Source organism: Podarcis tiliguerta (genome assembly GCF_965153285.1).
Source record: "Podarcis tiliguerta genome assembly, chromosome: Z".
Classification (NCBI taxonomy): Eukaryota; Metazoa; Chordata; class Lepidosauria; order Squamata; family Lacertidae; genus Podarcis; species Podarcis tiliguerta.
The window spans coordinates 31,573,845-31,585,872 of NC_139553.1; the positions used below are offsets into that span (position 1 = coordinate 31,573,845).

General features: G+C 47.6%; 1 protein-coding gene across 5 annotated transcripts in view; it reads right to left on the bottom strand.

Annotated features, from left to right (window-relative positions):
* Positions 1-12,028, bottom strand: part of F8 (coagulation factor VIII) — an 81,838-nt gene that overhangs the window by 53,644 nt on the left and 16,166 nt on the right. The window contains exon 1 of one of the 5 annotated variants that reach the window (XM_083424190.1): positions 717-735. The exons of 3 other annotated variants lie outside the window; for them this stretch is intronic. The gene's annotated coding sequence lies outside the window, so the exon portion shown is untranslated. Of the gene's footprint in view, positions 1-7; positions 30-716; positions 736-12,028 lie in introns of those variants that run through there. One more of the 5 variants, XM_083424191.1, reaches the window with a different exon arrangement.

A 12,028-nucleotide genomic window follows, 5' to 3' on the forward strand; every position in this document is an offset into this window, starting at 1 on the left:
CACAAACCTGTGCGAGGCCAATATTTGGCATCTCCAAGTGGATCTTCTCAATTATGAATCTTTTCATTTCATACTACCTCAGCTCGGGTGCCCTGTGCAGGAAAACTGCCAGATCCTGCACTGCAGCTAAGCAAGGCGCCTGGCTCTAGGAAGGAAACTCCATGGCTCTGCAGGGTCCTAGAGCCCTTTCTGTCCATCCCAAAGCTGGACAAACATTTATGGGGCTTTGGGAAAGGGGGGCAGAGGGCTTTGGGACGCTGCTGGAACCCTCACCTGCCTTCCCAAAGTGGGGTACGCAGTCCTCTATCTTGCTGGGGAACCAGTTGGGGGGGGGTTTACAGGCATTATGTGTTCCCCCCCAGGGTTCCAACCGCTAGAGGCGCATTTAGGATTTCTGAGTGACTGTAATAACACAGCTCTGTGTAACAATGAGAATTGCAATAATGGACTAGAAACAGCATTAAGTACGCCAGGAAGAATACCACATACCCCAAGAAAAGTGGGTCATACATGCAATGAGGTTCATAAATGAGGTCCTGCTCCTTGAAAAGGCATGGAAGTTGACAGAATGAAGTGGCCACCCTACATAAACGTAGAGCTGGGAGATTTCCGGAGATTTCACTTGCTAAATATCCATGCTGTGCAGGAAAACTGCAGGCTCTGGGAAAGAAGATCCAGGGCCCGTCCCTCCTTCCCAAAGATGGGCAAGCACTTACTAGGCTTCCGGCTTGGAGAAGGCAGTTCCAGGCTCTGGCATCATTTCAAGGAACTTGCACCGCCCCCTCCAAAGGCACACAAAATGGACGGCACTTGGAAATTGTTTACAAAATGGCGCCCTGTGCAAAGTCCAATTTTGGGCATCGTGATATGTCAACATCGCGATGTATAGCGTGATGTCTGAAATAAGGATAGAACTATGTAGAGGTGAATGGGGTAATGTCCGGGCAACTGCTACTGCTTAGAAGTCTGAAAGTGTTATTTATTAGAGTACAGATCATTTTTTAAATTAGCACACTTCCTCTAAAATTCAAGCTGCAGAAATAATTAGTAGCATAGATATCAAAGGAAAGGTGAGAGAATGATCCCTAATAGACAAGTGGGAGACACAGATACAGAACTGCACATATGAACACAGACGGGGACAAGGAAGGAACACATCTTGAATAACGCTACAAGGTTTATTATTGTCATTTTTAACTTAGAAGCCCCGGGCAGCTTCTAAGGGGGCTGGCTGAGAACAGGGCGGGGCAGAAAAAATTGGGGCTTTGGAGACATAGGTGTAGTCAGGATTTATGTTGAGGCAGCAGGCTTCACTTTGGGAGGGGGCAGAACCTCAGTTAAGTATTTTTATTGATTTACTTGATGGGGAGAACTGCCCTCCCCAGGCTATGCCCATGTTTGGGGAGGCAAGGCAGAATGGGCTTAAGTAATAGATAAATGAAGAGTGGAGGTAACCAACTCTCCTTTTATTTATTCCTGGCACAGAGACACCTGCACAAAGTTGCAATCATATAAGGTTTCCGTCGTCCCCAAATGGATCTTCAATATTAGGGGCACTGTGCAGGAGAACTGCCAGAACTCTGGCTCTGGCAACAGGGTCCTAGAGCCCTTCACTTCTTCCGAAAGACGGGCAAGCAGTACTAGGTTTCCAGCTTGGAGAAGGTGGTGCCAGGGCTCTGACAGCACCTGAGCCTTCGCTCTGCCCTCTCCAAAGGCACACAAAATGGACGGCACTTTGAAATTGTTTACAAAATGGTGCCCTATATGAGACAACTTGGCGCCCCCAGGTGGATTTTCTCAATTTTGCACCACCTCAGACTTTTGGATGAATTAAATACCATGGCTCTACATAAAAATGAGAATAGTACTAATGGACTTGAAACAGCGTTAAGTACCCCAAGAAGCAAAAAAAACCTGCATACAATTTATTATATCATAAATGAGATTCTGCGCTCATGGGAGCTGGCAGACTGAAATAAGCATCCTAAATAAACATAGGTCAGAAAGGAAAGGGGCGGCAACAGGGCTGGACGATGTCTGGTTAGCAAGATTGTGATTTGTCACCAGCTAAACATCGTGATATACCAATATAGAACCATGTCTGAAATAAGGATGGAATTATGTAGAGGCAAACGGGTTATGTCCTGACAACGGCTACTACTTAGAGGTCTGACACTTATGTTTACTTGCCTTTAACGTATTGTTACCACTGTTATTTTATAGTAGAGATCATTTCAAAATTAAACCCCTTCTCTAACATTAAAACAGCAGAAGTAATCAGTAACATAGATATCAACGGAAAGGTGTGAAAATGGTCCCTAATAGATACATGGGAGACACAGGGAAGAAAGAGTCTTAAACAACAGGGCAGTATTTATTACCTTCAACTCAGAAATAAATAACCCCAGGGCAGTTTCTAAGCGGGGGGGCGGTTTGCTGGCTATAGGCAGGATTGGTCAGAAACATGTGGGGCTTTGCAGAGGTGAGGCAGAAAAAGCTTACAGTGCCAAGCGCTGTGCTTTCCCAGCACAGAGACAGACATAGAGACACTTGTTCAAAGATGCAATCATGTGGGGTTTTTCCGGCTGCGGGTGTGTGTGTGTGTGAAAACTGCGCATGCTCTAGGCAAGGTTTTAGAGCCCGTCCCTCCTTCCCAAAGATGGGCAAGCACTTACTAGGCTTCCGGCTTGGGGAAGGCAGTTCCAGGTTCTGGCATCATTTCAAGGAACTTGCACCGCCCTCTCCAAAGGCACACAAAATGGACGGCACTTGGAAATTGTTTACAAAATGGCTTCCTGTGCAAAGTCCGATTTTGAGCCACCTCGACATCGTGATATGTCACCGGCTAAACACCACGATGTAGCATGATGTCTGAAATAAGGATGCAACTGTGTATAGGCGGTCTGGGTAATGTCCAGGCAACTGCTATTATTTAGAGGTCCTAAACTTATAAATATTTACTTACCTGTAACATATTGTTACCACTCTTATTTTAAAGTACAGATTTTTTTATTTTTAATTAGCACACGTTCTCTAAAATTCAAGCTGTATAAGTAATTAGTAGCATAGATATCAAATGAAAGAGAATGTTCCCTATTAGACACGTGGAAGACACAGACACAGAAATGCGTACACAGAAACGCAGAAGAGGAAAAGGGAGGAACAAGGTTTAAATAACTGGGCAATGTTTATTATTATTTTTAATTCAGAAGTAAATAATCAGTCTTTTTTTCCATGGGATAAGCAGCAGCTTTGTGGCACAGGGAAGTAAATAAATAAATGCAGAGTGAAGGAAAGCCATTCTCCATTTATTCATTCCTGCACAAGACAGCTAATATGGATGGACTTTGGAAATCATTTGAGGCCAATGATTTGTCACTCACAAATGGATCTTCTCAGTTACGGATCTTGTCTGGGAAGGAAGATCCAGGGCTCTAGCCTTCCCTCTTTTCCAAAGATGGGCAAGCACTTACTAGGTTTCGGGGAAGGCAGTGCTAGGGCTCTGGCATCATCCCAGAGCCTTCTCTCCACCCTCCTGAAGCCAGTTCTGGACACACACTGTAATCTTTCACAAAATGGACTCCTCTGTGAGAACAATTTGGCGCACCCAAATGAATCTTATCAATTTTGCACCACATCAGCTCTGGCACCATGTGCAGAGAAACAGCCAGCACCGCTCTCAATCCCATGCTGTATCTAAGCGAGGCATCTGCTTCTGGAAAGGAAGCTCCAGGACTCTTGACAGGCTCCTAGAACCCTTTTGTCCTTCCCAAATTCGGGCAAGCTGTGGTCCTGATTCTGGGGTCAGCAGCGAAGCTGCGCTGGGGGGGGGGGTAGGAGAGCAACTGAACCTGGACAGCACAGTTGGATTTTGTGTGGACCAAGGGTAAATGACAAGAACACGGAGATTTGCCTTGAATTGCTGGTGTTAATAATGGAAACTGATATTGTAATGTGTGATTTTTGAAATAACTGTAATTTTGAAAATGTGCAAAATGGTATGGTACCTGTATGCTCACCCATTGCTCAGGAGAGGTTTGAGATAACCTCCCATTTTGCAATGATCTTGAAGGGTGGGACATGTGGCAAAAAACTAGAGTTTGGTGATACAGTGCGCCAATGTGCTGAGCTTTAGTTTCACTCCGATTGGCTACACGTACAGCTAGCCAGAGTAGAGGGTGGAGACAGCAAATTGGGAGTGGAAAAGAGAAAAGAGTTGAAAGTTTTAGTTCTGGTGTTCAGCTGCTGTTCAGCAGAGTGTATGCGCAAAATCCACTCTGAGGAAAATATCTGTAGCCAGAGAAGGAAGTCTCTGAGCTTAGTTTGAAAGACAGTGATTAGTGTCTTTGTAAAAGTATACAGACAAGAGAAAACCCTACTTGGGTCTCATTTCAGCCAGAAGGGAAGTGATCTTCTGGAAAGAAAATCATCCCAAACAGTTGGAGGAATGTGGTGACCCCCTGGCTCTGTAATACTACTAGGGGAGCCTCATGAGCCTCATTTATGGAAGGCTGGGAAACTGACAGAAAGTACCACCTTGTTTAAGAACCAAAGTATTAAGCGGTAACAACTATGCAATTAAGTTTAATGGACTGAAGTGAAGTAACTGAAAATAAGCTGTGCATTTACCACCTTGTTTAGGCACCTGTAACATCAAGTGAATTCACCATTTTTATAGTTTACTGTTTTCTGAAAGTATTCTTTCTCCTGAAACATCTTTTGTTTTACCAACTTTGTTCTGTTAAATAAATTATTATTTTTCCTATTTAACTTCCCTAAGTCTCCAGAGTTTTCTTCTCAAAAAAAGCAAAAATTAGCCAGTAGTTAAGAGGGGGTTCACCGCACATGGCTTAGTGGGCATTTGAAACCTGATCTTATTTTTCCAATCTTAAATTCAGTGCTCCACATTTCCACATCAGTTTGCTTTTTTAAAAAGTCTCATTAACATATATTTCATTTTAGTGTGAATTTATCCTAAAGCACACAATATTAGGCAATTTTGCCTAATATATACTTTTCTGTAAAAATAAAATAAAATTACCTAATACATTTTTGTATGTCATTTCCTACTAATATATATGCAACTTTACCCTCGTATGTGTGTTGGGTGTATGTGTAATGTGCACATTACTAGGTTAGGAAATTACATTTCAAAATGTGTTTGGATTGCATATTGTTTTGTTTTTGTTTAAATAAATGTTATTAGATTTCATAAAGAGATACAAATATCATTATTTATCCCAACTAAAATTAAATCCAGAGAAAAATAAGGGAGAAGAGAGAGTCAGAAAGAGAGAGAGAAATATAGAATTAAAACAGAGAGAAATAAGAAACTAAAGAACTTCTTATTCTTCATTTGTCAGCTATTGAAAAACATTATTCAAGTCATCTACTCCAATATAGCACACAGCACAACTACTCTCTATAAACCAACATTATCTTTAGCTTTCAAAGCCAAATGTCATTATTTCTTTTTCTTTTTCACACAAAATGTCTAAGAGAGATTTTCAATCTTTTGTAAATGTTAACAGTGACTGTTCTCTGATTCAGCACATCAATTTCATTAAGTCTAATAATTATAATACAGTGGTACTTCGGGTTACCTACGCTTCAGGTTACAGACTCCGCTAACTCAGAAATAGCACTTCAGGTTAAGAACTTTGCTTCAGGATGAGAACAGAAATTGTGCTCCAGTGGCGCGGCAGCAGAAGGTCCCATTAGCTAAAGTGGTGCTACAGGTTAAGAACAGTTTCAGGTTAAGTACGGACCTCCGGAACAAATTAAGTACAGTGGTGCCTCGCAAGACGAAAAGAATCTGTTCCGCAAGTCTTTTCGTCTTGCCGTTTTTTCGTCTTGCAAAGCAAGCCCATTAGCGGATTAGCGCTATTAGCGCTATTGGCAGTTTAAGGGCTATTAGCGCCTATTAAAGGCTTAAGGGATTAGCGGTTTAGCTGCTAAAAGGCTTTTAGCAGCTTAGCGCTTCAGAAAAAGGGGTTGGGGAGCGGAAAAAACCCTCAAAAAATTTCGTCAATTTTCGTCTTGCGAAGCAAGCCCATAGGGAAATTCATCTTGCGAAGCGCCTCTGCAAACGGAAAACCCTTTTGTCTTGCGGGTTTTCCGTCTTGCGAGGCATTCGTCTTGCGGGGCACCACTGTACTTAACCTGAGGTACCACTGTAACCATTCCTCCACTGTTGGTAACAGTGAGTTTTTCTATATTTGTGCTTATAAAAGTATTGCTGCTGTAATTATATATTGGAACAAAATGTCATAGTCATTTTCTAACTGTATATCCATAAGTCCCAGCAGGAAGAATTCTGGTTTCAGTTGAAAGTTCATCTTCAAAATTCTCCATATCAAAATATATTTGTATCCATTTTTCTGCTTTTTTTTATATGTCCACTAAGCATGGTGAAATGTCCCTTCATGTGCCTTACATTTCCAACAAGTATTTTGGATATTTTTGCATTCTAAATAGCTTCTCAGGAGTTAAATACAGTGGTACCTTGGTTCTCAAACACCTTGATTCCCAAACGCCGAAAAGTGTTCCGGTTTTTGAACGTTTTTTTTAAGTTTAACGTCTAATGCAGCTGTTGGCTATTCTTTCCAGGGCACCTCCACCAATCAGAAGTTTTCAAACATTTTGGAAGTCAAACGGACTTCCAGAACGGATTAAGTTTGGTGATTTTTATTTTGTGTTTTTGAAGCTTTTTCAGTTAATTTGTTTTTGTGACTGTGTGAAACCCAGTTCAGCTATTGATTGATTGATTGATTGATTGTGTGGCTGTGGAAATGGATAAAAGCCCCCCATCCAAACAATGACTATCATAAGTGCAGATAAGGAAAAATAATAATTTTAAATTTTATCATCTACAATGCTGTCTTATTTATTTTATAGTACAGTACATTGTTTATTGCTTTCATTTTATGGATCAAGGGTCTTGTTAGATAGTAAAATTCATGCTAAATTGCTGTTTTAAGGGTTGTTTTTAAAAGTCTGGAACAGATAAATCCGTTTTGCATTGCTTTCTATGGGAAAGCATGCCTAGGTTTTGGAACGCTTTGTTTTTGGAACGGACTTCCAAAACAGATTAAGTTTGAGAACCAAGACACCACTGTACCAACAGTACATCATTTTATTTTTAAAAATGCATATTGCTTTAGAACGTGTGAATTAGGCATATTCACTGTTATGTACTGAGTTGAATAGGATCGAAACTGCAGCAGTCTGATTGGTCCTAGAACAATAGGATCCAAATCGCAGCAGTCTGATTGGTCCTAGAACAATAGGATTCAGAATGCATCAGTCTGATTGGTCCTAGAACAATGCAGCAGTCTGATTGGTTGGCAGGAACCACCCAATCATGCTCCAGATATAAGTGAATCCACAACCTGATTGGCTTACAGTAGAATTCCAGAATTAGCCAATCATGTGCAGCCCATTGTGTAAATAATGTATATAAAGCAGATACTTTGAGGGGACTTTTATTCATTCCTCCTCACCACTATGAGCTGAATAAAGAGCATGAAATCACTTTGCGACTCTGAGTATATTTCACTGGCGACGAAGGTGGGATCCCGCTGAGCTGACTGCCACACACCGCACCGCAGCACCGCCACCTGCCGCACCGCTGCCTCGCACCGTGTATCTAGGCTTCAGCTCCGGGACACAAGGAACTCAGAATGGCAACCAACAGCAGCTTCTCGCCGTTCAACCCAGCATCTGGAGACTGGGAAGCGTACGCCTCTCGTTTCACCTTCCTCCTAGAAGCCAAAGGGGTCACCGATGAAGAAGACGCCAAGAAGAGGGCAATATTCTTCAGCGTCTGCGGAGAGGAGACGTTTGAAATCGCCCGGGCTCTCCTTGCGCCTGAAGACGTCGCTACAGTTCCATACAAAACAATAATGGAACAGCTGAAGGGGCACTTTTCGCCACAGCCCTCAGTGGTGGCTCGTCGAAATGCCTTCTACGCAAAGCGGCAAGCCCCTGGGGAAACCATAACTGGGTTTGTGACCTCTCTCCGCCAAGCCGCCCGGTTCTGCAACTTCTCAGAGCTGGAGAACATGCTTCGTGACCGCCTTGTCGGTGGCCTGAGGGATGAGAAGCTGCAACGACGCCTCTACGCTAAGAAGAACCTAACGTTCCAGGTCGCTCTGGAGGAGGCCCTGGCAACGGAAGCTGCTGAGAAGTCGACGCAAGAGGCACGGCCGAGCCAGCTGTCCCAACCGAGGGTCCACCACGAAGACCTCACCGACGACTCAGGATCCAACAGGGAGGAGGTGCACCGAGTACAGCAGCGCACTCAAGCAGCCCACATACCACAGCTGCCTCGACGAGAAGGAGGGAACTGCGCAAGCTGTGGAGAAAGTCACGAGAGGAGGACCTGCCGTTTCCGCAACGCAGAGTGCAGGCAGTGCAGAAAATCGGGACACATCGCCCGGGTGTGTCGGGCTCGGCCCACCCGACGCCAGGCATCAGATGACCAATCCAAGAGCCCCAGGTCCCGGGGCCCAACGCACCAAGGCAACTCAACGGAGCTCACAGACTTCCAGGTATACCAGTTGCCCCACCCCAACATAGAGAAAATTTATGTAGAGGTACAGATAGAGGGGGCCCCATGCCGCATGGAGCTTGACACGGGTTCAAATCTGTCCATAATCTCGGCAAGGACCTTAAGGAAACTGTGTCCTACTGGGGGTCCCAAACTCAGGCCGGCCCCATTCACCCTCCGGGACTTCCAGAAACGTAAGGTCCCCACAATGGGGGTGGGGACCTTCAGGGTGCAATACCGAGGGCGGACGCGGCAACTGGACTTGCTTGTGGTCAAGGGCCCCTACATTAGCTTACTGGGATTGGCATGGTTTGGACCACTGGGGCTAGCCGTCACCGGGGTGAACAACACTAGCTTACAAGTGGACGTGGACGCCATATGCAAGGAATTTCCGGGGGTTTTTGATGGGAAATTGGGACAGTATACGGGCCCCCCCACTGCTCTACAGCTTGACCCTGCAGTACGACCAGTCAGGCTCAAGGCCCGCCGGGTCCCATTCGCCCTGAAACCCCGTATAGACGAGGAATTGGACCGGCTCGTGGAGCAAGGAGTGCTGGAGCCGGTGCCTAATGCCCCCTGGGAAACCCCAATCGTCACACCCGTCAAGCCTAATGGTTCGGTCCGCATCTGCGCAGACTACAAATGTACCATAAACAAGGCCCTCACGGCCCATGCATACCCAGTGCCAGTGGTCAGCCATGTCCTTGCCACCCTGGCTGGGTCGAAAATTTTTGGCAAGCTGGACTTGGCCCAAGCATATCAACAGCTACCAGTAGATGAGGCCACAGCAGAGGCACAGACGATTGTGACGCACAGAGGAGCGTTCAGGGTAAAGCGGCTGCAATTCGGCGTCAGCGTGGCACCAGGCATATTCCAGAACCTAATGGACTCTCTCCTTAAAGGAATTCCTGGCGTCACCCCCTTCTTCGATGATGTGTTGATTGCCGGGCCCACGCCAGAGGAGTTTGAGGACCGCCTCCGCACCGTTCTGCACCGTTTCCAGACGGCGGGTCTCAAGGTGAAGCGGGAAAAATGTCTACTAGGAGTGCCTCAGGTGGACTTTCTGGGATTTATGGTGGACGCAGAAGGGGTCCACCCGACTGGGGACAAGGTACGGGCCATTTGTGATGCCCCAGCGCCCAAGAACAAGACGGAACTTCAGGCCTTCTTGGGACTATTGAACTTTTACCATTCCTTCCTTCCCCACAAAGCGGCGGTAGCAGAGCCCCTACACAGACTTCTGGACAAGCGGGCCCCTTGGGGGTGGGGCCAGCGCCAGGAGGCTGCATTCCAGGCAGTCAAGGACTTGCTTGTCTCAAACTCGGTCTTGGCACACTTCGACGAGAGGCTGCCGGTGGTGCTAGCATGCGACGCCTCACCCTATGGCATTGGCGCTGTCCTGGGACACCAACTCCCGGATGGAAGAGAGGTACCAGTAGCATACTTTTCCCAGACACTCAGCGCAACCGAACGGAACTACTCACAAATAGACAAGGAGGGGCTGGCAATTGTGAAGGGAGTAAAAAAATTCCATGATTTCTTGTACGGGCGGCCCTTCACCGTGGTGACTGACCACAAGCCGTTGCTTGGCTTGTTTGCCCCCGAAAAGCAGACCCCCCAAGTGCTGTCTCCTCGCGTCCTCAGGTGGTCAATTTTCCTTGCCAGCTACCAGTATGCACTGATTCACCGACCTGGGAAGGCGATGGGCCATGCGGACGCCCTCAGCAGGCTACCACTACCGGAAACAGGCCCCGACCCAGCACCTGCACAAGAGGTTATGAGCCTGGAGCTGCTTCCCGACCGCCCCATTCAGGCACAAGAAGTTGCACACCATTCCAAGAAAGACAGGGTCATCTCCCGGGTCCTGGACTGGGTGTGGAGGGGATGGCCCAGCAACAGCCCTGGGCCAGAATTCGCTGGCTACACAACCCGCAAACATGAACTGTCGGCCCACAAGGGGTGCCTGTTATGGGGAAGCAGGGTCGTTGTTCCCCAGCCCCTCCGCAAAAGGGTCCTCACAGCCCTACACGAGACACACCCAGGGGTAGTAAGAATGAAGGCCCTGGCCAGGAGTTATGTGTGGTGGCCGGGGATCGACGGAGAGATAGAGGCCTGGGTCAAACACTGCCAGGCCTGCCAAGAATCCCGCCCAGATCCCCCAAGGGCCCCAGTCCAGTCCTGGGAGTCCGCCCGAGCACCATGGTCACGCCTGCATGTGGACTTCGCTGGCCCCTTTCAGGGGAAAACATTCTTCATAGTGGTGGACTCCTACACCAAATGGCTGGAAGTCGCACTGGTACCGTCCACTTCTACATCCGCAGCCATCCGGGTACTACGCAGGCTGTTTGCAACCCACGGGCTCCCTGACACTCTCGTCTCAGACAACGGGACTGCATTCACGTCAGGAGAATTCCAAACCTTCACAGCGCAGAACGCCATCCGCCACATCCGTTCGGCGCCATTCCACCCTGCCACCAATGGCCAAGCAGAACGCATGGTGCGGACCACCAAGGACACCCTTCGCCGCATGACGCAAGGGGATTGGGAGTACCGCCTTGCCACATTCCTCCTAGCACAGCACAGCACCCCCAGCTCAACGACTGGCCGGAGCCCCGCTGAACTACTAATGGGTCGGCGCCTTGCAATCAGATTGGACCGCCTTCACCCCGATAGAGCTCAGGATGAGGTAGTGGTGGGGGAAGGCAGGAACCCCCGGACCTTCGAGGCGCAGGACCCAGTGTACGCAAAGAATTTTGGGGCAGGCCCAGCATGGGTACCCGCCACAGTCACCAGGGTCACTGGCCCCGTGTCATACGAGGTGCTAACGGATGGGGGGCAATGCTGGCGCCGCCACTGCGACCAGATACGGCGACGATTCCCGGGAGAAAACCAGGAGGAGGAAAGGTCAGAGGAGTCCCAAGGGAACAGAGCGGCAGTGAGGCCCATAGAGCAGGAGGGGCCAGCAGGAGAGGCAGAATCAGTAAATACAGAGAGGACCCGCGAGGCCGAAAGGACACCGGAACCAGAACCACGACTGAGCGAGCCGGTTGCGCCAGACCAAACAGGCCCATCACAGCCAGCATCCTTGGAACACGAGCCAGAACCTGAACCCCGGACCAGGGAACACCACAGGCCGCAACGCACACGTAGGCCGCCGGCGTACCTCGAGGACTATGAATGTGACCTCCCGGGCAGGACTGGAACTTAGAGGGGAGGGGTGTTATGTACTGAGTTGAATAGGATCGAAACTGCAGCAGTCTGATTGGTCCTAGAACAATAGGATCCAAATCGCAGCAGTCTGATTGGTCCTAGAACAATAGGATTCAGAATGCATCAGTCTGATTGGTCCTAGAACAATGCAGCAGTCTGATTGGTTGGCAGGAACCACCCAATCATGCTCCAGATATAAGTGAATCCACAACCTGATTGGCTTACAGTAGAATTCCAGAATTAGCCAATCATGTGCAGCCCATTGTG